Genomic DNA, 27,460 nt, shown 5'->3' on the forward strand with positions numbered 1-27,460 from the left:
TGTGGCAGGGTGAAAAAGTACCTCAAAGATAATGGCTTAAAATAATGCACATGCATTTTGCTTTTTGTCACAGGCTTCAGTGGGAACAACCTATCTCTGCTCCACGGGACTCTATATGCTGGGGGTAACCCAATGACTTGGGCTGAAAGAATTTGAAGACTCCCTCCCTCTGCCTGGTGGTCCATACTGTCACAAGGAATCTCAATTAGCTTCTCAACTGAACCAGCTACATGCAGCCTGTCTGCAAGGCTCCAAGGTTTTCTCACTATGACTGGGATCCAATAGTGAGCACCCAAATTAACCAGGAGGGTATTATATCATTTCTATAACCTTAGCTCAGAAATCACAGTGTCTATCATAATCACATCTCTAGCTCAGAAATTACAGTATCTATCATAATCACAAGCACATCCAAATTCAAAAAGAAGGGTCCAAGTTAGAATATAAGACAAACATGCAGTGGGAGATACTATTGCAACAATTTTTGAAAACCAGTGTAGTTTTCAAATCTACACTCTACCACAAGTATCTAAGACTGCTGCCTGAATAAATGGAACAAGATATCTAAAAGAAGTCTGCAATATTTTAATTTCTGTAATCAAATTAAATCACCTATGTATGTGAATGCACAAAGGAAAGGTACTATTACCTAATTATACATTATCAATCATCATTATCCAGAGTATAAAATTTGGATAAATTTTCAGCAATGGTGTTATATTTGAAAATTTCACTATAACCTAAAATTTCTCTATAGCTCGGATTAAAAATATAGAAAAAATTGAAAAGGAGGGCAAGGTATTTTGGAGTTTAAGATATTAAATCACTTATGGACTATAGATTATTGCTAAAATTAGCCATGGTATACCCTCTAGGCAGGTAATTAGTATTTTGAAGTTTAGAAACCTTTTGGGTATTTGAAAATATTGCACTAATAGCAGAATTTTCAGCAGCCTCAGTGGAAGCCCAGAGACAGAGTGAAATATGTCCCAAGGCTGAAAGAAAATAAATTTCAAAGTATAGCCAGCAAAATTATACATTAAGGAAAAAGGCAAAATTCATCCTTAAAATCCTTCTGAAAGATATACTTAAGGAAGAAGGATATTATTAAAAAAGGAAGGTCTGAGGCATTAAAAGGAATGATAGCAAAGATACTAGATAATATGATTATGTCTAACTTTTTTAAAATGTATAAATCAATAATAAAAGTATACCTAATCTGTAGGTTAAAAACAACTACAGAATTAAGTGCAGAATTAAAATATTTAAATTATGTAGCATAAAATATTGTTCTGTAGAAAGTAACATTTTATGTTCTTTAGATGGGTATTGGCAAACACTCAGTAAAGGAGCCAGGCTAGATAGTCTAGGCTTTGTAGGTTAAGAGGCCCCTGGAAGGAAATGACAACCCACTTAAGTATTCTTGTTGGGAAATTCCATGGTCAGAGGAGCTTGGACCACTACAGTCCATGGAGTTGCAAAGAGTCAGACATGACTTAGTGACCAAACAGCAACAAGATCAAAAGGCAAGAAGAGAATACTGTATAAGGAACTTATATGACAAGAGAGAAAACATTTTCACAATTGTTTTAATTGATGAAGTTCAAATTAAATAATAGTGATTGATAACAATTACGTGTATGTGATGTGTGTGTGTGAGAGAGAGAGATACAGATTTATTACTGACAAAAATTAAAATCTGAGGGGTATTTTGCTTAGAGTCCCAAGTTACTGTTCTCTGTCATCCAAATTGATTGGAAAATGTGCATCTGTTAATGTTCATCTGTAATGAGACTTTATATATTTCATGTTCGAAAATGTCTTTCACAAAGATAGGTACCGATATTACATCAACAAGTGAGACGCTTGGAAACTTACTTTGGTTACACTTACTTTTTGGTCATTTGGCTATTTTCTCTTCTATCTGCTGTGGTAAAATATATCATTTTAAATTTTCTAATATTTATAATGTTGCTTTGGTTGATTACAGATGTTGTTGTGGGTGCTTAGAGTTGTAATGTTTATATTTCATTTGTTTAGCCAAGAGATAATGTCACTGAATAATAAACACAATGCTTTGTTATCTGATTTGACAACAATACTCTATTGTATCTAAATATCAACCAATATATTTGAAGCTCACTGTGCTGTTTACATGATGAGCATCCATTGGTATCAAAAGTAAATAATATATTATTTTTTTGCTGTTTCATTTCTCTACAAATGTTTCTATACTATACAACCCCTCTTCCTCCACTTCTTTAGTTTCAGTGACCTTAGAGTTCACATAGTAAAAGAAGCACTCAAAGCATTCAAAGCACTCTTGAATAATTAGAATTCTTTTGTCAGACTGTCTAATGTCAATTTGTTTTCGACACTGTTCTTTCATGTCATCTTCCCCATTGTCTGGCACTGGTTTAGAGGCACTCTTTTATGATTTCCCGATTGGCTCTGTTGTAAATCCTGTGAATTCATACACAACATCTGGATACAGTTTTTTTCAGCAGGAATTTATTGTTTTCAGGCCTCATTACTTGAATGGCTTTTTGTATAACAATGACATTTTTAAAGGTGTAATCCTTCCAGATTCTCATGATGGTCTCTGTAAGGGGATTTCCTTCCAGAGCACTGTCAATCCTTTCCATAGAGAACTGCATGCAATGAGTCTTACAGGTCCTCACAATTCTCTGACCTAGAAGCTGAATCAGAGTTGTGTTTGGGAGCAAGAGACCCATAAGATGCCTTCAATTTGAACTCATGGTTTTGGGTAACCAGAGGCATTGTCCAATATCAAGAAAACATTAAAGGCCATCCCTTACTGGCAAGGTACTTCCTGACGTCAGGGACAAAGTATCAACCTAACCAATCCAGAGAAAGAATTCTCATTATCCAAGCCTTCTTCTTGTACAACCAAAAGACTTACAGCTAGTGTTAATTTTTCCCTTCGAGGCTTCAGTCTTAGCAAGCTTATAGATAAGGGTAGTCCTAACCATAAGCCTGACTGCATCTGCACAAAGTGGGAGAGTTAACTTCTTGCCTTAAATCCAGGTGCTTATTTATCTTCTTACTAACAAGTCTTTTGTGGCACTTTTTTTCTAGATGAGGGTACTTTCATCTCCTTTAAAAACCTGTCCAGGCTTCTCAACCCTTTCTTCTCAATGATTTTCTAAATGGTGTCTGGGAACTTTGCTGTATTTTGGTCAATAGACAATGCTTCTCATGTTACCTGATTTTTTAAAGCCAATTATTTTCCTAAAATTATCATACCATTCTTTGGTAGCATTAAATTCTTCATCTTTAGATCCTTCACCTTCCTTTTGCTTTAAGTTGTCATATAATAACTTCGTTTTTTTCTTGACTTAGAGGCTATAGGTATGTCTTTCTTATAACAATCCTGCATCCATATAAGAGCTTCATTTTCAATCTGAGATAAAGAATATTCAAAAAAATTGCAAGTTTTTGCATGTGTTGGAGTAGCTGTGGCAATTACTGAAGGACCTAAGCTACTCAATTTTGTTAACAGAAAAACTCCATTTTGTAAGGTTCCAGGAAAAGAGCCTTTGAAAATCCAAGAGCCTTTGGAAATCCCCTGACCTCACCCCACCACCCTTGAGCCAATTGGACCCCAGACCAAAATCTCCTGACTAAACGTAATCTACCCAGGAAATGGGAACCAATCAGAACCCGGGGCCAGCCCAGTAAAATAAGAACCAATCAGAAACCAACACCTAACCCTTCCACAGAAGGTAACCAATTAGATGTCTCCCAACCCCGAAACTCCTGTTTTTCAAATTTCTCACACAAGAATACCCTATATAAGCAATGTAACCCAGAACTCGGGGCTCCTCCCTATAGCCGCTGTGTCAGTATCAGTGGGAGCCCCAGCTCGAGCTTGGTAATAAAAACTCTCTTGCTTTTGCATCGGATATCGGCTCCCTGGTGGTCACCGGGAGATTTCTCTACTTGGGCACAACAATTACTTTATGGATTTCCTTTCCTTTTTTCATAACGGTCCTTATGCTGAATTCATTTATCTTGAAATGGTAGGCAACTGCAGCTGCAGATCTCAACCTGTGGTATATGTCAAGCCAATTCAACTTTTTCTTCTAAAACTGTGACTTTCCTCTATTTTGGGAGCACTTTCTGTGTCACTGGTGGCACTTCAAGAGTCTCATGGTGTTATTCAAAGTTTACATTTTTGCACAAAGCATGATGAAAAATATTAATACACAAGAACGACAAGAGATCACTTTTACTGAGATTTATAATTTACTGGAGTGATAAAGTCCTCAGGCAGAGACAATTAGTGTCACATAGCAGATACTATACTTTAGCTCACTACAATAGCAACAGGAGGTGGCTAGAAAACTAGTAGTAATTTAGCGTGTACAGTTGGCTCAGAGGTTAAAGCGTCTGCCTGCAATGCGGGAGACCTGGGTTTAATCCCTGGTTCAGGAAGATCCCCTGGAGAAAGAAATGGCAACCCATTCCAGTATTCTTGCCTGGAGAATCCCACTGACCGAGAAGCCTGGTGGGCTACAGTCCACGGGATCGCAAAGAGTTGGACATGACTGAGTGGCTTAACCTTCACTTTCAACTTTCACATTCTTTAGTGTGAGCCCTCAGGGTCGCAAAGAGTTGGACACGACTGAGCGATTTAATTTTCAGTTTCAACTTTCACTTTCTTTAGCATGTTCAGTTCAGTTCAGTTCAGTCGCTCAGTCGTGTCCGACTCTTTGCGACCCCATGAATCACAGCACGCCAGGCCTCCCTGTCCATCACCCCCTCCCTGAGGTCACTCAGACTCGCGTCCATCGAGTCCATGATGCCATCCAGCCATCTCATCCTCTGTCTTCCCCTTCTTCTCCTGCCCCCAACCCCTCCCAGCATTAAAGTCTTTTCCAATGAGTCAACTCTTCGCATGAGGTGGCCAAAGTACGGGAGTAACTTTATGCACTTATGATTTAATGCATCTCTGGATTTGTTTACATCTCACTTTTGCAAATGCCTTCATATCAGCATTTGTATAGGTGTTAATAAATTTTAACTTTTTATAATAGATGTGTGTATATTTTATAGTAAATAATATAATAGTCTAATAATTTCATCTATTTTATGCATTCATGACATACATAAACTTTTCTTTTTCTGTGATATTTCTAGGTTATGTGGTGTATCTGGTATATCTGTGGTATATGTGAGTTTTTTTTCAAATTGTCATAAATCTCCAAAAATTTCTCCAAAATATTTGCTGAGAAAAAAATCTGCATATAAGTGGACTGACACAGTTCAAACTCAGGTTGTTCAAATGTCAGCTGTATAATTTTTCCAACACAAGGAATTCCTCAGTTTTCTCATAATTTGGAGAGGACCAAAGCTTTGTCCTTAAAATATAAACTTCTCAGTTTTGAAGAAATAAGCTTTGCTCTAGAGTTGTTTGGGGAGAGCACATTTTTCAACTTATTCAGAATTGTACAATTGGAGCCTCAATTATAGTTTGTTCTCAATAAATGTATCCTGACTGTATTAAACTCCTAGTTAGAAAGCACTTCAGATATATATGTAGTTCAAATTTTAGCATTTCTACCTAAGTGTACTTTAGAGCAAGTAACTTCTGTCTCTCTCTCTCTCTCTCTTTTTTTTTTTTTTTTTGCCTTAAAAAAAATCGTTGTAATAGAAGTATAATTCTGACTCCCAGAGGTAATGAAAATATTTACTGTAATGATGCCATAAAATGCCTGGTACAGTGCCTGGCATCTGGGAGGCATTTAATTGATGGTAGCTATTATGATCATTGCTCTATTACTCTTGCTGCTGTCCAAGCTTGGGGAGGTTGAAGTCTGTGCAACCACAAATAGAGCACTATTTGTCACATCTTGTCAGAAAGTTTTAATGAAATTCTAGCTGAAGACCAAAGATCGGTTTCTTCTCACTAGATTTTTAATATGCTTCAGTTGGGCCACCTCTAAGGAGCTCATTAGCAATACTGCCTCATCAGTTGCTATAGGCATCTCAGTAGGAGGGATTATTTGTCAGTCTCCTTCCTATTTCATCCTTTGCTTTTGTTCTTTCCCAACCTGAATAGCAAAGGTCATTTTCTCTGCACTTAAGGAATTTTACAGCAGCTCATTCACTTTTTTTGCTCACAAAAAAAAGCAAATTGGCCTTATCATAGAGCAATATAGTGCTACAGTCCAAAAGCTCAAGCTTAATTTACTCATTAGTGACAGATACCCTACTAGAGGAAGATAATGGAGATCTAATACGTATGCTCCATAGCTTCTCAACAGAATATTCCTTTTTAAAAGAAATAATTAGATGAATAAACTAGCTTTTAACCACTGATCTACCTATATATACCAAAGAATATGTGATTAGAAATGTAAGCAGTCAGCTAGATATCATTAAGTTATTGAAGACATTTCTATCAGAAACCAATAGTATTGCAAGATGTTAATTGTCTGAAACCTTATAAAATCCGTAAACATTGCAAAGTGTACCTAAGGATGATTGAGCAAACCAATTTAGATGAATGTAGGAGATAAATAAAACTATACCCATGGAAATTACGTGCCATACTCCTGTTGTTAGATCAACTTGGTATTTTAAAACCATGGCAAAAGGATGATAGAAATGTCATGGCAAAGAGTCATTTGCATTCAAGAAAATATCCTTCACTCAAAAATAATTGTCACCTAATGCTTTATCTTTGTAGCTCATTCAGTAAAGCATCTGCCTGCAATGCAGGAGACATGGGTTCGATCCCTGGGTTGGGAAGATCCCCCGGAGAAGGAAATGGCAACCCACTCCAGTATCCATGCCTGGAGAATCCCATGGACAGAGGAGCTTGGCAGGCCACAGTCTATGGAGTCGCAAGAGTTGAAGACGACTCAGTGACTAAATCACCAACGATAATATGATTCTAGGTGATACAGGAAAATAGGCAATGTCCTTTATCCATAGAGATCCTATCTCCAAATACAGTCACATTGGGGAGAGGACTTCAAAATATGAATCTGGGGAAAATGCAATTCAGTCCATAACACATGGGTATTCAAAATGATCAAATGAACATAAATAGTTCCAACTTTTATGCTTCTAAAAAATCAACATATAAGAAAAGATGACTGGAGTATCTGTGTAAGAGCTAAATAAGTAGAAAAAACTGGCCACATTTGGAACCAGATGTTTTACTTATGGATGATTAGTAATTGCTTGCAAGCTGCTCTCTTCCTTTTTAGTTTTACATCTGAAATGATACAGGTTTTTTTTTTTTTTTCTTTTGAATCTTATGTGGTTATAAATCCTAGACTAATTCTAAACTATGTAACCCTGTGAGATATCAACCAGTCTGGATATGTTCATAGCTCGGTTGGATGTGTCTACAGGAATCCTATTTGCTTAAGGAATTCAGATATCTCTTGAGATGGAGGGACACATTCTAGAAGGAGTCACAGACTATATGCTTAATGAGTTTAAAAAAAAAAAAAGCTTATCTTTGTGGGGAAAAGAATGTCAATCAGAATTACCTATTAGTCTAGAAAGTGAAAGTGAAAGTGGAGTCACTCAGTCATATCCAACTCTTTGGGACCCCATGAACTATACTCTACCAGGCTCCTCTGTCCATGGGATTTTCTAGGCAAGAATACTTAGCCATCGATAAACTTACATTGCAGTATACAGTATTAATATATTGTATGAAAAAATTTGAAAGTGATGAGACAAAACCTTGGAGAAGGCAATGGCACCCTACTCCAGTACTCTTGCCTGGAAAATCCCATGGACAGAGGAGCCTGGTGGGCTACAATCCATGGGGCTGCGAAGAGTCAGACACAACTGAGCGACTTCACTTTCACTTTTCACTTTCATGCATTGGAGAAGGAAATGGCAACCCACTCCAGTGCTCTTGCCTGGAGAATCCCAGGGGCAGGTGAGCCTGGTGGGCTGCCGTCTATGGGCTCACACAGAGTCGGACACACTGAAGCGACTTAGCAGCAGCAGTAGCAGCAGAGACAAAAATTTAAACTATCTTGTATACATATACTATATCCAAATGTTACAAACAATACAACATTTCTTCCCATTTTTTTTTCTTCCCATTTTTTAACAAACTTCTAAAAGTGAAAATTGAAAATAAAATTCTAAATTTAAATGGTTACTTTGTGTATATGTCTGGGCTAATATATTCTTTCTTATAAAAACTTCAGTTCTAGTACACTCCCTGTTCTTGGATATTTTAAGGAAGGCACTGGATTCCTTTGGGGGGAAAAGAATGACAATGATTAGAGTTAATCTCCTTTACTTGAAATAAGAGACCCTGCTAGTATTTGTATGGGTTAACTTGGGAACACTGGTCAGAAGATAACTTGACTCCACAAAAAAGTAGGGAGGGTTTCAGACACTTCAGATAAAATTAGAATCAGAAGAGAGTTCCTTTATTACTTTAGATAAATAGCAGGAATTATTAGAGATAAATTAAGGATATAAGTTATACCACACACAGAAATTCTCCCTACTACAAATGATATTTCAGTAAAATAACCATTATATTTGGCACCTGCCATGATTATTTGGTATTAGACTTCTTCAATAAGTAAAAAAGAAATTAAGTTTGCTTATAGTATTAAGGCTTATCAAGATTTCTGATCTCAGCACTACTGAAATTTTGGATGGGTAATTCTTTGTGTGGGGGACTGTTGTGTGCATTGCAGGATTTTAGCAGTATCCTTGACCTCTATCCACCAGATAACAATATAACTCCTTCCCAACCTAGCAATCTCTCTAGACATCACCCAGTTTCACTAAGTGGGGTGGATGGAGAGAAGAAGAACATTCCAGGTTGAGAACTACTGGCTTAGGTAGAATAACCTTGTGAATTTCTTGAAACAGGACTCTACATACATGCAAAATTTAGAAGTCTCACGTACAAACTCACTTGTGTAGACACAGCCTCACTGTCTGGGCTTAAAGCCAGAATTAAAATTAAGTATCTCCCAATTCCCTGAGACAATCAGGAAACACATTTTTCTACCTCCCTTTCCTCTATTCTGACACCATTTCTTTTGGACAATTAAACTACAGTACTTTAGATTCCTTAGAGAAAAGCAGCTGTGTAAATGCAAAGTAATAATGGGTAGTGGCCAAGTAAAATGAAAGAAACTATACTAAAAAGCTAACTAGCTAAATTGAGAAGCTGATGCTCATGAATGAATATTCATGGATATATTTTCATACTAATACACTGAAGTAACACCAGAGTCCTACTAGCAGATGAATTTAAAGCCAAAAGAGACATATATTTTTGAAGCTCAAAACATTGATTTTGTGATGATGATCTATAACAATAACTACATTTCTATCAAAGAAAGTGAATGATAATGTAATTTTAAAATGATGACTGTGATGGTGTGGCTAGACACATGTTTATTAATTTGATTTCCTTTAATGGAATTTTTTCCCTAAGGGTTCTGGTAGCAGGCAGCAAACTCATAATACATAAGAAATGGTTGTTCTTACTGTTACTTTTATAACAGAAAACACAATCACTGGCTATACTTCAATATCATCATAAATATTCAAATACTGATGTCTTGCAGCCCAGGGGGAATTTGAGTTTGGTGATGAAATGCATATTGCTGAATGGAAAGTTTCATTAATTCTGAAGAGAAATAAAAATGTGGTTCTGTCTTCCCTGAAAAGACTAATCTTATTTAATTAGTTGTTGGCTTGATTTCACTATGAAAGGTAATGGGATAAATAGCTAATTATACTATAAACTTATTTAATTTATTTATTTGATAATCTAGCTGAGCTGAATAGCTGATTCAAGGCTAATGCCTCAATTCTGACAAAATTTAATGCTAATAAAATTAATTTGGAATATAAGGCTACATGAGCTCATGAATATTTCTCTTCTATTCTGTGTCCCAGCCACTGAACCAGTCTCACTGGATCACATGCCAAACTCTTCCTCATTTATCCATACACTCATGCTAATCTTTCAGTTATTAAAGGCTGAACCTCATTTTTATAGCATTTTACTCATTTTAATTTAAAATTAATCTCCCTAGATTTATCTTCTCTATGAAGTCTTGTCTCTACTGCCTTAAGTATATTGAGTCTCCCCTCCAGTGGTTTCCTCTCTCCTCTGTTATATCACCTTTCTCACTGTAAAGCAGTTTATCAGTCCATATATTTGCCCCCCTGAGAATGTAAACTCTTTAAGATCAAGATCCTCTCTTATTGATGTTTCCTACTGAACACAGTAAACTCACAGAGCAGACGCCATCTCTATAATTTTAGAATTCATGACCAAATTAATGTACAAGTTTAAACTACTTTATAGCTTAAAATCAATCTTTCCTATAGATATTTTCATGTGCAGTTCAGTTCAGTCGCTCAGTCGTGTCCGACTCTTTGCGACCCCATGAATAGCAGCACGCCAGGCCTCCCTGTCCATCACCATCTCCCGGAGTTCACCCAGACTCATGTCCATCGAGCCCGTGATGCCATCCAGCCATCTCATCCTCTGTCGTCCCCTTCTCCTCCTGCCCCCAATCCCTCCCAGCATCAGAGTCTTTTCCAATGAGTCAACTCTTCGCATGATGTGGCCAAAGTGCTGGAGTTTTCAGCTTTAGCATCATTCCTTCCAAAGAAATCCCAGGGTTGATCTCCTTCAGAATGGACTGGTTGGATTTCCTTGCAGTCCAAGGGACTCTCAAGAGTCTTCTCCAATACCACAGTGCAAAAGCATCAATTCTTCGGCGCTCAGCCTTCTTCACAGTCCAACTCTCACATCCATACATGACCACAGGAAAAACCATAGCCTTGACTAGATGGACCTTAGTTGGCAAAGTAATGTCTCTGCTTTTGAATATACTATCTCTTCCATGGTGTTCTGTCTTTCTGAGGTTAAAGGCCATAGCCCTTTCTGATGGCATGCATAGCCTTCCATCACCTAGCTCCAGTCTAGCACTCCCCTTCTTCACCCCATCAGGCCCTATGCTTTAGCGATGTGACCTGCCTTCAGTCCTTATGTACTGTTCTCAGGGCCTCCATTCAGGCTTCTCTCTTGGTCTGTAACCATCTTTTTCATCTTTCTCTCCACTTTGTCTAATATTTAGGTCTTGTTCTAGATGACACTTCACTAAGGAAATGTTCCTAACTCCATATATTAGGTTAGAACATAGCAAAATTGGAGATACTTTAAGAATTATTATATTACGTTAATACATGTCTTGCTTAATAGACCATAATCTCATGGTGTCAGGCAAAAAATCTGTATTCTTTACCATTATAGCTTCAATTCCCAATACCATGACTGACTCAAATTTTAGGTTGAATAAATGACCTGTGGTCAGGTCAGAAAGAACAAAACATTACCATATAGATATCTACAGGGAGAGAAAAGCAGACATGTTTCATATTGTTGTTGTTTAGTAGTCAAGTTGTGTCTAACTCTTTGCGACTCCATGGACTCTAGCCCACCAGACTTCTCAGCCCATGGGATTTCCCAGACAAGAATACTGAAGTGGGTTGTCATTTCCCTCTCCAGGGGATATTCCCAACTCAGGGGAATATTCCAACCCATGTCTCCTGCACTGGAAGGCAATTCTTTACCACTAAGCCACCTGGGAAGCTCATTTCATATTAGATACCCATTTTTATTCATGATGAAATAGCTGGATAGAGTCGAACATATATGGGGAAAAAAGATAATATAGTATCAGGCAAAATGGAGAGTTCAATATAGAATAAGCAAAGACTCAAAACCCATAAATAACCCAATAAAATACAAGAATATCTGAGATCACCAGATCTCCACAATCTTTCTTGCCACACTGGGACACATCCTGGTCCAGAGTTAACAGACAAAATCTCCGAACATTGTAAGCAGAGAATAATTTCCACAAAGAAAGCTAATTAATAAAGTATGTCCATTATATACTCTGATAATTATAAAACTGACACAAACATCTCTCAGTGAATCATGTCCCATAAATGCTTAAAATTTAAGTTTGTTTACCATGAAATTAAAAGACGCTTACTCCTTGGAAGGAAAATTATGACCAACCTACATAGCATATTCGAAAGCAGAGACATTACTTTGCCAACAAAGGTCTGTCTAGCCAAGGCTATAGTTTTTCCAGTGGTCATGTATGGATGTGAGAGTTGGACTGTGAAGAAAGCTGAGTGCCAAAGAACTGATGCTTTTGAACTGTGGTGTTGGAGAAGACTCTTGAGAGTCCCTTGGACTGCAAGGAAATCCAACCAGTCCATTCTAAAGGAGATCAGTCCTGGGTGTTCATTGGAAGGACTGATGCTAAAGCTGAAACTCCAATACTTTGGCCACCTCATACAAAGAGTTGACTCATTGGAAAATACCCTGATGGTGGGGAGGATTGGGGGCAGGAGGAGAAGGGGACGACATAGGATGAGATGGCTGGATGGCATCACTGACTTGGTGGACATGAGTTTGAGTGAACTCCAGGAGTTGGTGATGAACAGGGAAGCTTGGCGTGCTGCGATCCATGGGATTGCAAAGAGTTGGACACAACTGAGCAAATGAACTGAACTGAACTGAACTGAACTGAACCATTTACAACCTTGACTAACTAGAGGTACCCTACTTAAATCATTCCATAGATCATGAATTTCAAATTGTGTTTCTACTGGTTAATGTTATCTGGATTTCATAGATATGTTAACAGGGAGGTTGATCTTTTCCTATCTCTTTCTTCTATTCCTGGTGCCCTCTTGGGAGGCAGAATGAGTTACAAAACAATCGCTATTCTTTTGTTTACCACTTATCACCAATTGGCAGATAACAATAAAAAAAATCATGTGCACAGTTTTAATGTGGAAACTGCTAATATCCAATTTATAGAAGACATCTGAAGCAAAATAAATTATCTACAATCACACTATCTAATCTTTCAAGATCTGAAATAATTCAAGCTTTAACTAACCTAAACTGTAGGGAGATAAAACACACATAAAGCAAAATATACATATCCTATTGTGATCCTTAGATGTATTTACTTTATCCCTACATGATAATAAAGGATTAAAGGTATTAAAGTTGTACAGTATCTTACCTATATCAGGCAATTTATATATTTATATATCATTGCATACCACTTCTAGAAGTAAGCATTAGTATAATTTTATTCCAGTTAAAAAAATAGTTGTTGTTAGCTATAAAATTATCAATTACAGCCTATGAGATGACAAAGATATTCTTTATTCATTTCACTGGGGGCACAATGATTTTCCAAAAGATTTCAGAGCTAATGACCTTAAGCAGTGGCCCCCATACTTTTTGGCATCAGGAAATGGTTCCATGGAGGAATGGAATGAGGAACGAGGGTGGGGAAAACAAGGAGGGGATTCTTTCAGGATAATTCAAGTGCATTGCATTTCTGTGGACTTTATTTCTCATATTATTACATTAGTTCCATCTCAGATTATTGGGCATTAGATCCTGGAGGTTGGGGATCCCTGACCTTAAGGATAGTTATATTTGTCCTTTATACAACTCTGTATTTCACCCCGTTTTGCAAGACAGGATTATATTCTAAGCATGGCAGTGTCCTAGTTGCTAAATTTTTTTTTGTTTGTTTGTTTACTGTGAGCTTGAATTTATTTTTTTTATTTTTAAAAAAAATTTTTATTTTTACTTTATTTTACTTTACAATACTGTATTGGTTTTGCCATATATTGACATGAATCCACCACGGGTGTACATGAGTTCCCAAACATGAACCCGCCCCCCACCTCCCACCCCATATCATCTCTCTGGATCATAGTTGCTAAATTTTTATAAAATAGAATCAAATAATTATAATGAAGGTTTTCATCTTTTCAATTAATATAAACATTTTATTTCTAAGATATATTTTCTTTCAGAAATATCCAATAGAATGAGTCAGTATATTTTTTAAAAAGATATATGGATATGTTTTTCAGTCTCAGTTGAAATTAATTGAAGGACAAGCATTTAAAACTGGTCTTGGATGAACTTTTTCCACACCAAATTTGGAAGATCACTAAGAATAGATACAATATTCATTTGGATAAGAACATTTCTAAATGAAAATGTGTTTCTGCAGTGAAAATATTATCTTTTTGCCTTATACTTGGTAAATCTATGATATCATGGACAAAAAAAAAAAAAGTCTTTCAAGGTAGTATATTAAAAGCAATTTTATGAGTTAGGTAATTCAAGTATTTTTATTTCCATTGTTCAAATAAGCTAACAGTATATTAAGAGTTTAATTATATCCCCAGGTTTTAACTCAATGTCTTTGCACATCATGTGCCCTAGACATTGTTATCTCTGTTATTTGCTTCTGCAAGGTTTATAGCACCAGTGGAGAACTGTACAGGAAGCTACTTTGTCTTGTTTTTTCTTTCTTACTTAACATAGATACCTTCCTCTATCCCCCATTGCCTTGTAAATGGAATGAGGCTTCAACTTTCACAAAGTAATCACAGAACTGCAATCAAGGAGTGATAAACATTACTACATTTAAAGACCTCAGGATTATAAAGTAAGGAGGATTGAAGAGGAGAAATTAAGGCCTAAAAGAAGCCCGAAATCTCTTTCCTAAATTAGAGATTCAGGGAAAAAATTTCTCTGTCCCTAAAACTACCAATTCCTTCCCAGCTGCTTTTAACGTTAAACTTATCTAAGCCATTTTAGACATAAAAACACATAGAATTAAAACAGTAACCACGTTTTCCTGTTTGTTTAATTTTCTTTTGCCCTTAAGAATTTATTTTATTATCTCACAAGCACAACTGCATATTCACAATTATGCTTGTTACATAGGAATGATATGAAAACATACAAGCCATTGATTTGAAAATATTGTGATATAATAGTTTCTTCATTTATATAATTAAACACATACTAAATTGGTTGCTTTAAAACATATTACATTAAAGTGTTAACGTTGCATTAATCTTCATACAATCTTTACATATGGTCAATTCTTGAGCAGGATGAAAGGGCAGAATAATCAATTATTACAGAGACCCAGAAATTGAAAGGGCTCTCGATCAGCAACTGTGACACAGGTTAGCATGAAATTACACGTTGTAGGCAATGGCACCTCACTCCAGTACTCTTGCCTGGAAAACCCCATGGACGGAGGAACCTGATAGGCTGCAGTCCATGGGGTCACTAAGAGTCGGACCCGACTGAGCAACTTCACTTTCACTTTTCATTTTCATGCATTGGAGAAGGAAATGGCAACCCACTCCAGTTTTCTTGCCGGAGAATCCCAGGGATGGTGGAGCCTGGTGGGCTGCCATTTAAGGGGTCACACAGAGTCGGACACAGCTGAAGTGACTCAGCAGCAGCAGCAGCAGCAGCAGCAGCAGGCATTAGCTAGGGAGTGGTGGTTAATATTTATCTTGGACACTGGCTATGTTAGTGCCTGAAGAAATCACCCTTTGCTTATTTCTCTGGGTGAGGTGCTGACAATTATCTTGGCTTGTATATTTTGGGGGATAAGAGCAGAGAAAGCATCTGCTTTTGCTGCTCATAGCAATATGAAGGGACAGTGTCCTTAGGCAGTAGTATAAGGCTGGTGTAATGGTTGGAATCTCTAAAAAAAGCCGGGGTGTGGGGGTAGATAATAGGAGGTTGATAATGAGTTATTCATTTTTACTATACAGTGAGTGTAGGAGGGCATGGCAACCCACTCCAGTATCCTTGCCTGGAGAATCCCATGTACAGAGGAGCCTGGTGGGTTACAGTCCATAGGACTGCAAAGAGTTGGACATGACTGGAGTGACTTGGCATGCACAGCACTTGGCACTCACAGCACACATACATTGAGCAAGCAAGGTGCTAATTTTATGTGAATGGGAGAGAAATATCCAGGGGTGAATTGACTGTCAGACAGCTCATTTTCTGTCAACTCCTTCTTAGAAAGGCTCTATCAGTATTAGATATGATCATATATTTTTGCAAAATTTGCTAAAGTGTTTTGTATTCATCTTTTTAAATAACAACTCCCTTTCCCCATATGGTAGACTTCCATCATTCTCAACTTGTACCTTCCTGTGAACATACTCCATGAATTTCTAAATTAAGATAATCACTTCTGATTATTCCAGGAGAAGGTGTATAGACTTTATATCCTTATAAGATTTGAACACTTCTCTCTTTGCAGCTGTGCAGGGCTTCCTCACCAACTATGGACTTTCTGGAAAAGCAAGAATAACTGAAATAAACTGGTGCTGTACTTGTCATTCAGAATGTGCCTTGGACACGGACTGTCAAAAGCTTTTGCTGTTTGTCCTTCACCATCAGTGGTGGGCCTTTCTCTCTAAGGGGGTCAGGTGCAGCAGGATCTGTAGGGCAGTGCTGAAATATTCTGTGACTAAAGTAATGGTCTGCAAACATAATCCTTAGGACCAACAGTGACTCATGACTGTCCCTTCCAAGTTATGTCAGTGAAGGCAGTTTTTTTTATAGGAATCCGCAAGAGATACTTAGCTTTCTGTGTGAGACTAGTAATCAGGGGATCAGAGATGCAAAGACAAATTCACACTATGAGAGATCAAACTGGGAGAGATACTGAATCAGGAACACAGTGAATGAGCTAAGGACCAGGTGGACACTGAGGGTCCCCTGGAGTTCTCCAAGCCACAATTAAATAAACTCATAACTATGGCGCCATATTTATATTGTGACATTTATTTGCATATTTACAGTCTGGTGACAATATCTGTCTCTTCTTGTCAGCTTAACCATCACACATGTGTTGAAGTGTTAGGAATTAGTCGTGTCCAATTCTTTGTGACCTCATTGACTGGGGCTCACCAGGCTCTTCGGTTCATGGGATTCTCCAGGCAAGAATACTAGAGCTGGTTGCCATTTCCTTCTCCAGGAGCCATCATGCATCGTGACCCCCAAAACACAAGAAACCAAAGAGAATTACTACTACAAGGCCATTTAAAGGGGTGAGTCAAAATAGAGTTAAGATATAGTGAGGTCAACAGACAGACTCTGAAATATAGTTTTGCACAACCTGAATCTAGAAGCTGATTGTTCACTATTGCCAAGTTTTTAGGTTACTAAATATTTTTCAAATATGTGTATGGCTAATCACCAGAACTTGTAAATATATTACCTTATATGGTAAAGGGGGCTTTGTAAATGTGATTAAATTAAAGGATCTTGAGACAGAGATTATATTGGATTATTCAGGTGGGTCCAAGGTAATCACAGGGGTTCTTATAAGAGGAATGGAGAAAGGTCAGGGTCAGAGAAAAAGAAGTTACAACATAAACAGAAATTGGGATGATATAATTTGCTGGAAGAGAGGTAAAAGCTAAGGATGGGTAACTTTTAAAAACTGAAAAGGGCAATGAAAGGGATTTCATCCCCACAATCTCCAGAAAGAATGCCGTCTACCAACACCTTGATGCTGCCCTCCATTTCACTCATTAGGACCTCTGACTTCCAGAGCTTTAAGATAAATGTGATGTTTTAAGACACTAAATTAATTGTAATTTGTTACAGTAGCAATCAGATACTAACACAGCAGTTGTACAATCTGGGATTATCATTGGTTTAAATAGTGGGTGTTCAATCTCATACTTTATAGGTGCTTTTTCTCATTCATTTAAGTATTTTACCTTTTTTGAAAGAATTATAGCTAATAGTTCAAAGCAATTGTAAATGATTAGTAGAAAACAAAAGTAAGTGACCAATATGCTTAGAAACATTAAAAGGCATTTAAAAAAAATTTAGGCACACTATAGAATTGAACATATATATATAAATATATTACATTGTATAAAACTTAATGTTAAAAAATACAGAACCATGTGATCCCACATATATTAAGATTTATACTCAAATAAAGAATGTATAATTTTACAATTGACCTATTGTTCTGCCTAATCAAAATTACAAATTATTTCATTTTTAAATGAAATTTAAATGATGGAAAGAAAATAAGTGCAATGAAAAAAAGATTCATTAACAGAAATGCTTCTAAATATAAGAATCATTTTGTACATATATAAATAAGTACACATACATATATAAAATTGGAAAAGAGCAAGGGAATCAAAAGCAAACAAACAAAAAAGCAAAAATAAAAATAAGAAAGCTCCAGGTTCATGGAAACCTCTATCTCTATTAAAACCGTAGTGTATTATAGTGGGATTTCAGGGCAGGTTCTCAATTTGTTTTGCTTCAATTTCTGTTGCCTTTAGACTTTTAACAAAGAAGAAAATGTATTTGAGAAGGTCAGGAAAAAAGGGTTGTTTTCTCTTCAGATTAAAAAAAAATACAATAAACACTTCAAATTGATCTACCATGGGCACAAAGATATGTTATTTTTCTGAAGAAGTTGCAATATCAGTGAGCATAGTAAATAAACTTCCAGAACCGAAGAAGGTGAACTGTCTGAGAGTCCCCTTTGACCAAAGCTTTACAGATGTGCTATTTAAAACTGTGCTCATTTTCATAGGCAGCTAGTTTTAAAGTGAAGCATGATGTAAGAATTAACTCCCTCAATTTGAAATGGTTTTAGTTAGTTTATAAGATCAGTTTAATTGGTCCTTCTTTACTGGCATTTTTAAGATTTTGCCCTGCTTTCTGAATCTTCAAATCCAAATACCCAGACTAAATTTAGCTAATCTCACTCTTTGGCATCTAATGATATCTTCTCCTCAAAAATTATTCTCTTCTGCTATTAATTCAAATTATTGAGCCCCAAAACATCATTTTTGTTAGGTGTTTCAATCATATAAGTTGTTTACTCATTTCAACCTTGTTTTTAACACTCAATGGTCCATGGGAGTCTTTCCCATTCTTATTATTCAGTTCAAGCTGCATTTGATGGCCCATTTTAAAAACATCTCAGACTTGATGCCCACCACATTAGTTCTAATTAAGCACATTTTCTTTCAGCCTAATTTGTTTTACATTTCTTAATATCATGGGAAAGCATCAGAAAATCCTCAAAATGTAACCTGATAATCCTGGTCACTATGTGTAATGGATTTTTCTCTCACAGGCAACAGATGGAATAAGCAGATTGTGACTATTATGTATTATTTTTAAGCAAAGTATGCCAAGGTATCTGCCAGTTTTAGAGACTGGCACACATCTATAAGCAATATCTACAAAAATCCCCTGTTTGAATTCTTTTGCCTGGAAACCACTTTAGCATTTTCATTCTGTTTTATTCTACAAATATAAAAGGACTTGTTCATCAACATGTCAAATAACATAAGAAATGTCACAGAAGCTCATTATGGGTGGGGGTGGGGGGGGGCGGTGGTCACTCTTTCTACCATGAGGAAAGTTATAAAAAGGTCTGAATAGCTTTTTTAAATCTCTTCAACCATCCCCCTGGTACACTCACACAAATATCTTCTAGATGAGTTCCAGACCACATTTTCAGAGGTTCCTAAAGATAGCATATATATAGATAGATACACACACACACACACACACACACACACACATAAATGTTTTTTTAGTACTTCTCAAGGATTTCCCTGATGGCTCAGCAAGTAGAGAATCCTCCTGCAATGCAGGAGACCCAGGTCTGATCCCTGGGTGAGGAAGAGCTCCTGGAGAAGGAAATGGTAGCCCACTTCAGTATTCTGACCTGAACAATCTCGTGGACGGAGGAACCTGACAGGGTACAGTCCAAAGGGCTGCAAAGAGTGGGACACAACTGAGCAACTAAGCCCACAGGTACTTCTCAAAGAATACAATATAGGACCTTCCGCCTACCAAAGTGAAAAAGTGTTAGTCCTTCAGTCTGTCTTTGCGACCCCATGGATCTTTCTGACTCCATGGACTGTAGCCCGCCAGACTCCTCTATCTGGGATTCTCCAGGCAAGAATACTAGAGTGCGTAGTCATTCCCACCTCCAGAGATCTTTCCCCACTTAAGGATGATACTTTAGCCTCCTTCATTGCTAGCAGATTCTTTACCATCTGAACCATCAAGGGAAGCCCTTACACCTAGCAGGCATTCAGGAAATATTTGCTATGTAAAGCCATTTAGGAAGAAATGTTAAGACAATGAAGCAATAATGGTTTTTAGACTTTTTAAAATCTGTATTTGAAATTACAAAAATAATTAATGCCTAGTATAAAAAAATACCCACACAAGCAAAAAAAAAAGGATAAAATAAAAATGCCTTCATTTTTAGGGCAACAAAATATACAAGATAATTCCAAAAAGACAATCCCTAAATGATTTTTCAGAATCATCATGGCAAGTTTTAAAAAGTATAAATCATTTATAAGAAATATACAAGTAAATTTAATTATAAAGTTTAACATAAAGGCTTCTATGGACTCTTCATTTTGATGGTGAAACAAATGAGTCTGTAACTGAGAAACTCACAGTGTGGGAGAAGAGTCAGACACTGAGAAATGGTCTTACAGGCAGAAACACAAAGTGCCATGGTAAGCACAGCTAAATAAACCAATACACAGCTGTGCCACTGCTTTCTTTAGTGTGAGAATTTGTACTACTAGTGCCTCTTCTTCAGAAATAAACCCATGTCTACTTTGAATTTCTCTATATATTTATCTGAAATTGGAACTACAGCCAAAGGATAACATCATTCTCCTAGTTTCATTGTCTCTTTATCCAACCATTTGCCCTCCACCAGCTCATGAGAAAACAGATTTTCAACAATGAAACACAATAGCTTTTCTAAGACCTTTTTGGACACTGTAAGAAAAATTCCATGACTAACTAGGAAGATTGAGCAGATAGGATATCTTATCATGCTAATATATATTACGCCTTAGAAACAGATTTTAAACTGAGTGAAAAGATATGCTAAAAAGAACACCAGTCACTAACATTTATGGAAATTACTACAAACCATACATGTGAAGAAATCTGTCTCTCAGAAACACCACAAACTACCCGGGTAATTAGGTATCACTTAATACAATCTCTTTCATAATGTTTACATTAAAATAATGGAACACCTGCAAGGGTTTATTTTATTTTAAATAGACACTTTTGTATCAGCCAGAGTTGACCAAATTGACTTATTAGAGTCTTACATGAATAAGACTATTTAACATCAAAAAAAAAAAAAACCTAATCAAAATGACCAAGAAAGTTATAACAACTTTTGATAATTAAAATTGCTTCAGTTATTTACTCAACAAATAGTTACTGAAGACCAACTATCCACCAGGCACTATTAAGTAGATGTAATCTGTGAAATAAAGCTCCTGATATCAAGGGGCTTATATCCTAGTGACAAGAGAAAAACAGGTGGAGAATATGGTATAAAGAAAAATAAAACAGGAAAAGGAGATGGGAAGAAACTGTCAGCATTTTGAGTTGGTGCTAGGAGATCTTAGCAGGAGATGGTGATAGTTTGGATGATTTGAGGAGCTGTAGAAAGGAGGAAAAGTAGTTCAAATCTAGAAAAACTAACAGAATTATTAATATAACCATATGCTAGTAACCACTGAGAAAGGAGAAGTCAAAGATGACTCTCACTTGATAATATCAAGGTTATTGAAGAATTGGAGTTGAAACTGAGAGAAGAATGAGAGGATCCATCCTAAGGACAGAGAGTTTAAAGGGATTCTTGAAGAGTTTACATGTGTTCTTGTACTGACATAGTAAATTAGTATTTTATTCCTATCTGGGAGGTCTGGTGAGTTAAAGATATATGTGCTAGCTGCTTTCATCATAGAACAAAAGAGTGGTAACTATGTGGAGATAGGGGCGCATAAACTTAAAAAATTCTCCCAACAGGGATTATAAATGCTTCTCATGGAGTTGCTGTGAGCCATTCATATAAGAGAAAAGTTATATTTGTCAGGTCTTGTCAAAGGGGATTTCACAGGGAGGCATAAAACCTTAGCAGAAAGAAAATGATGGTATCACCAGGATACAAGAAATAATGGAGAAAGTAACAAACAAAATAGAACCTCTTGATCCTTGCTTAGTGAACAGCTGAAGCAAGATTCCTTTTTCTGAGGGTATGGAGTCTCCTGACCTATCTATGGCAAAAATTCATGGAAAAATAAGTCAGTGTCAAACAATGCAGGACAATGCATACTGTATTACTATGTCAGGAGGATTCTTCTTTTTTTCTCTTCTCTTTCCTTTCCAAGTTACCAAACCTGAAAGGGTCAAAAACAGAAGTTAGGAAGGTATTTGATGGGACCAGAGGAAGAGCCTAAATGAGGAAAAAGGAGGGTGATCACACTCTCCTTATTCATACCTGCTGACTTCATACCTGGTGCATGCTGAAATCAGGGACTGAAAAAGCCTTAGCTTTCAATTAAGTTAGTAATTCTAATTTTGATCTAAGATTGGGCATTCTAATTAACAAAGTAAGGGACTATAGATAAATCTTTAAGAGAAAGATGATAAAATTTATATATATATATCTATACATATATATATATGTATATTCAATGAGGAAATTTTTGAATTTTGATTCCACTTCCTTATATGTCTATTTTTGCATCAGTGTTAACAAAATCTATAAGCTATTATTCATCTTTAACATGATTAAAAAAAATTGCTGAATAGATGGGATCAATGATATTAAACTTGCACAGTGTTTCAACTGCTAATAATTCCACAAGCTAATTAAAAGCCCTTTCTGTTTTATCACAGCTTTTCTGTATCTTGTCCACTGGGATAGACTAGGAGACTCTAGGAAAATATTTTATTAAAGAAAGACAAGAGAGCAGCCAAGATAGCAGGGAAGGACCTTAAGTTTACCTCTTCCCATGAGCACACCAAAATCATAACAATCTGCAGAGGAACCCTTGCTAAAAAAAAAAAAAAAAAAAAAAAAAAATCTGAAACCTACCAGAAATGATCTTCCACAACTAAAGACATAAAGAAAGAACCACAAGACTGGTAGGAGGGGTGGACTGTTGATATGATTAAATTCCAAATGCCTGAGGTGGGTGAACTACAAACTGCAGAATAATTATATTACAGAAATTCTCCCACATGAGTCTGAGTTGCATGTCAGGCCCTCTCAGCCTGGAGGTCCAGGACCAGGAAGAAGATCCCCCAGAGCATTTGGTTTTGAAGGTCAGTGGGGCTTGGTTGTAGAAGCTCCCCAGAATTGGGAGAAATAGAGACTTCACTCTTGAAGGGCACACTCAGACACTCACATGCACCAGGACCAAGGGCAAAAGCAGTAATTTCCTAGGAGCTTGGGCCAGACCAAGCTGCTTATCATGCCCTAAGACATGACCCAGATGGCTTCATAGGTAAAGCATTTAAAGAAGAGTTAAGAGTTAATGCCTATCGTTCTGAAAATATCAAAAAATACACAGGAAGGAACACTTCCAAATTCATTGTATGCGGTCACTCTATCACTCTGATATGAAAACCAGCCAAAGATATCACACAACAAAGAAAATTACAGGCCAATATCACTGACGAATATAGATGCAAAAATCCTTAACAAAATACTAGCAAATTGAATGCAACAGTACACTTAAAGGATCATACTCCATCATCAGGTGGGATTTATCCCAGGGATGAAAGAATTTTTTAATATCTGCAAATCAATGTGATATGACAATATTAACAAATTGAAAGATAAAAACCATATGGTCATCTCAATGGATGCAGAAAGAGCTTTTGCTAAGAAATAACATCCATTTATGATAAAAACTCTTCATAGACAGAACCTATCTCAACATATAGACAAACCCATAGTTAATATCACACTCAATGGTGAAAATCTGAAAGCATTTTGTCTAACATCTGGAACAATACAAGGGTGTCTACTCTTGCTTTTATTCAACATAGTTTTGGAGAAGGCACAGAGTAAAGGAAAACCTCCTACATTTTTGGTGGAATTATAAATTAGTACATTTTGGAGAACATACAGAGAACAGTGTAGAAACAAACAGTTTAAAACTAAAACTAGAGTTGCCATATGATCCTTCCATCCCACTCCTGGGCAGATATCTGGAGAAAAGACACATGCACCTCAATGTTCATTACGGTGCCATTTACAGTAATGAAGACATAAAAGAAACTTAAATGTCCACTGACAGGTGAACGGATAAAGCAGATGTGATACATATATAGAGAGAGTAGAATACTTCTCAGTCATAAAAAATGACATGATGCCATTTGCAGCAACATTGATGGACCCAGAGATGATCAGACAAAGTAAAGTAAGGCAGATAAAAGACAGAGAGCATGTGATATCACTTATAGGCCGAGTCTAAAAATGTATATAAATAAACTTATTTATAAAACAGAAATGAACTCACAGACATAGAAAACAAACTTATGGTTACCAAAAAGGATACAGGGGAGACGGGTAAATTAGGAGTTTTTAAAACACACACCACTATATACAAAAAAGGTGAACAATAAAGACCTACTGTATAGTACAGGGAACTACATTCAATGTGTTATAATAACCTATAAGGGGAAAAATTCTGAAAAAAAAAAGTATGTGTGTATGTGTGTGCATGTAACTGAATCACTTTGCTATATACCTTAACTGTGCTAAAATTTTTTAAAGTTAAAAAAATTTAAAAAAAGAAAGAAAAGATGCATGAAAATAAACAAAAAAACTAGGAAAAGATAATCAAGGATTGAATTGATAATAAAAGAATGACATTCAACCCTCTATCCCCCAAAAAAAGGCAAATTACTTGTCCAAAATAGTCTAATAATTTATTAAAATGTTACCATATCAACTAATTTAACAAAACCTAGTAATTTAACTAAATCACTACCTACTAATTTAACAGAATATCAAATAAGCAACTTACTTCATTGTGATCAAGTTTGTTCTTAGTCAACTCACTAAATCCCTTTCTAAAATTGTTCGCATATAAGTAACAATTCTATTATTTTATTCAAAAATCTAAACTTAATATAAAGGCTTTCGTTCAGAAATAGGTCCCTAAAGCCATTTATTATATAATAAGCTATGTACTTCCTAATTTTGAAAGTAAACTTTTTCAAATATTTTAATTTAGTATTTCTGTGGATAAATCTCTCAATTTTCTAAGGCTATTGATCTCAACATGAGCTTCATATTAGAATCACTTGAAGAACTTTAAAAATGCCCCTGCCAAACACAGTTCAAATATTCTGGGGTGCTGCTGCTGCTGCTAAGTCGCTTCAGTCATGTCTGACTCTGTGTGACCCCACAGACAGCAGCCCACCAGGCTGCCCCGTCCCTGGGATTCTCCAGGCAAGAACACTGGAGTTGGTTGCCGTTTCCTTCTCCAATGCATGAAAATGAAAAGTGAAAGTGAAGACACTCAGTCATGTCTGACTCTTAGCAACCTCATGAACTGCAGCCTACCAGACTCCTCCGTCCATGGGATTTTCCAGGCAAGAGTACTGGAGTGGGTTGCCATTGCCTTCTCCATTATGGGGTGGGGACCTAGCAATTATCTACTTTTGTAGGAAAAACCACCTTAAAACTTGGGGGCTTACAACAACAAGCATTTACTTGATTTTCATTAGATCATTTGGCCTGAAGTCAGCTGGGCAATTATTCTGCTGGAACTGAAAGTCAAATAATTGCTGAGAAAAACATTCTTCCAAACTCTGAGAAAGATACAGAATTCAAGACCAGGGGAAAAAATGTAGGGAGAAGTACATTGCTAAATATCTGTATCTCTCTGTTTTCTATTTTTACAAATAGAAATTTTTTTCTATTGTAAAAATTTTCTATCATTTTTACATATGATGAATAATTGGAACCATGCTTTCAAGGTTTTATTTTTTTTTAAGCAAACAGTCTTATTTCCCAAAATATTTTATTATGAAAATATTCAAATATACAGAAAACTTGAAGAATAATAAAACAAACCAGGTATCCATAATTAAAAAATTAACATGCCATATGTTTTACTGAATGATTGGAAAGTAACTCACAGGCATTTCACCCCTAAACATGTAAGCATGCATCTCATAAAAACAACCATAATACCATTATGTACCTCAAAAAATGAACAGTAATTCCCTAATATTAGAGGGGAAAAACCCACTGAGAATCAAGATATTAATGTGAAAAGTAACTGTTTAATTAGTTACCAGAGCTTAAACTTAGAATGTAAACTCATTATGGGACAACTAAGTGATGTGAAAACTTGGGTTTATACTTATTTCAAAGGATCTAAGAGACTTTGAACTCCTACACAGAGAAGAAACACACACACACACACACACACAATAATAGACACGGAATAAGAAGACAAATGATTTAATATTACCATGGATGGCTTTTCTAAGATCTAAGGAAATGAATATGATTATTTTCATGAAATACTAATTCCAAAATCTTGGGCCATGACAATCTCTCTAGAGAAGTTCACATACTGATAGACATTTGTGAGCCATTGCATTTTGATTTTATAGATACTTTCCTATTTAGATCTCTGTTTTTCTCATTTGAATATCACAAGCAAAGAGCTTCTTTCTGGAATCAACTACACTAACAGAATACAGTATTTTGTAGTTTTGATAATTAGATAATTAGGTTTGTAAGAGATAAGCACTTGTGTAACTAGAATGTCAACAATGATGAGTAGGTTATCTATTTTGCTCTTGAGAGGCAAATTTTACTTGTTATAAAATACCATTTTATCATATTTCTAGGTAATATCAAATTCCTTAGATGAAGAACTGAAGAATATCATATTTTTACTTGGTTATTATGATTTTCATCAGATATATTTTTGTAACATGGCTTGGATAACTAAAATAGTAGCAACAACTGATTCATTTTGACCCAACTTTTTGTTGTTTGTTACAGATGGCTTCATTATAGAGGAATAGATAAACAATATAAACATTTCCTTGTGTGTGCCTCTTACACATGGAAAAGCCAAATAAACCAAATATATGTTTGTTCCATTCCTCCATTTACTATACTAAAGGATTATTGGCACATACCAAATGGTTATTCCCCCTGAATACATATATTTCATGTTTTCATGGGTTTTCCATAACTATATAAGAGCTTATTGGATCATTTACTCTAAAATGTAGAAATGTAAATAAATAATTGTTAATGTTTAAAGTCAGTGAAAATATACTTTGTTTTAACAGACATTGCCTGCTAAAGCTGAAAGGAAATAAAGAGAAACCTCATTTTTTTTCTTCTATATTTACTTTGGGAAAGTTTATAAAATTTTATTTCATGGAAAAAATTAAAACACATTTTCAAAAATACATTTTTGTAATTATCAAAAATATTGTATATTTCATAAAGGGCATAGAGTAGTTTCCAAAGAAATAATCATTTGAATTTTAAAATACAAATCATCTTTCTGGTAAGCTTTGTTAGATGATTGTGTCTTGTCTGATATTTCCCTGGCAAACTTACTTATAAAAGAGGGAAAAACACACATTAAGAAGAAGCAAACAAAAATATAATTCCATCTTTATCAAATAAAATGAATTTAGGGGAATTTGCAA

Source organism: Ovis canadensis, chromosome 3 (genome assembly GCF_042477335.2).
Source record: "Ovis canadensis isolate MfBH-ARS-UI-01 breed Bighorn chromosome 3, ARS-UI_OviCan_v2, whole genome shotgun sequence".
Lineage (NCBI taxonomy): Eukaryota > Metazoa > Chordata > Mammalia > Artiodactyla > Bovidae > Ovis > Ovis canadensis.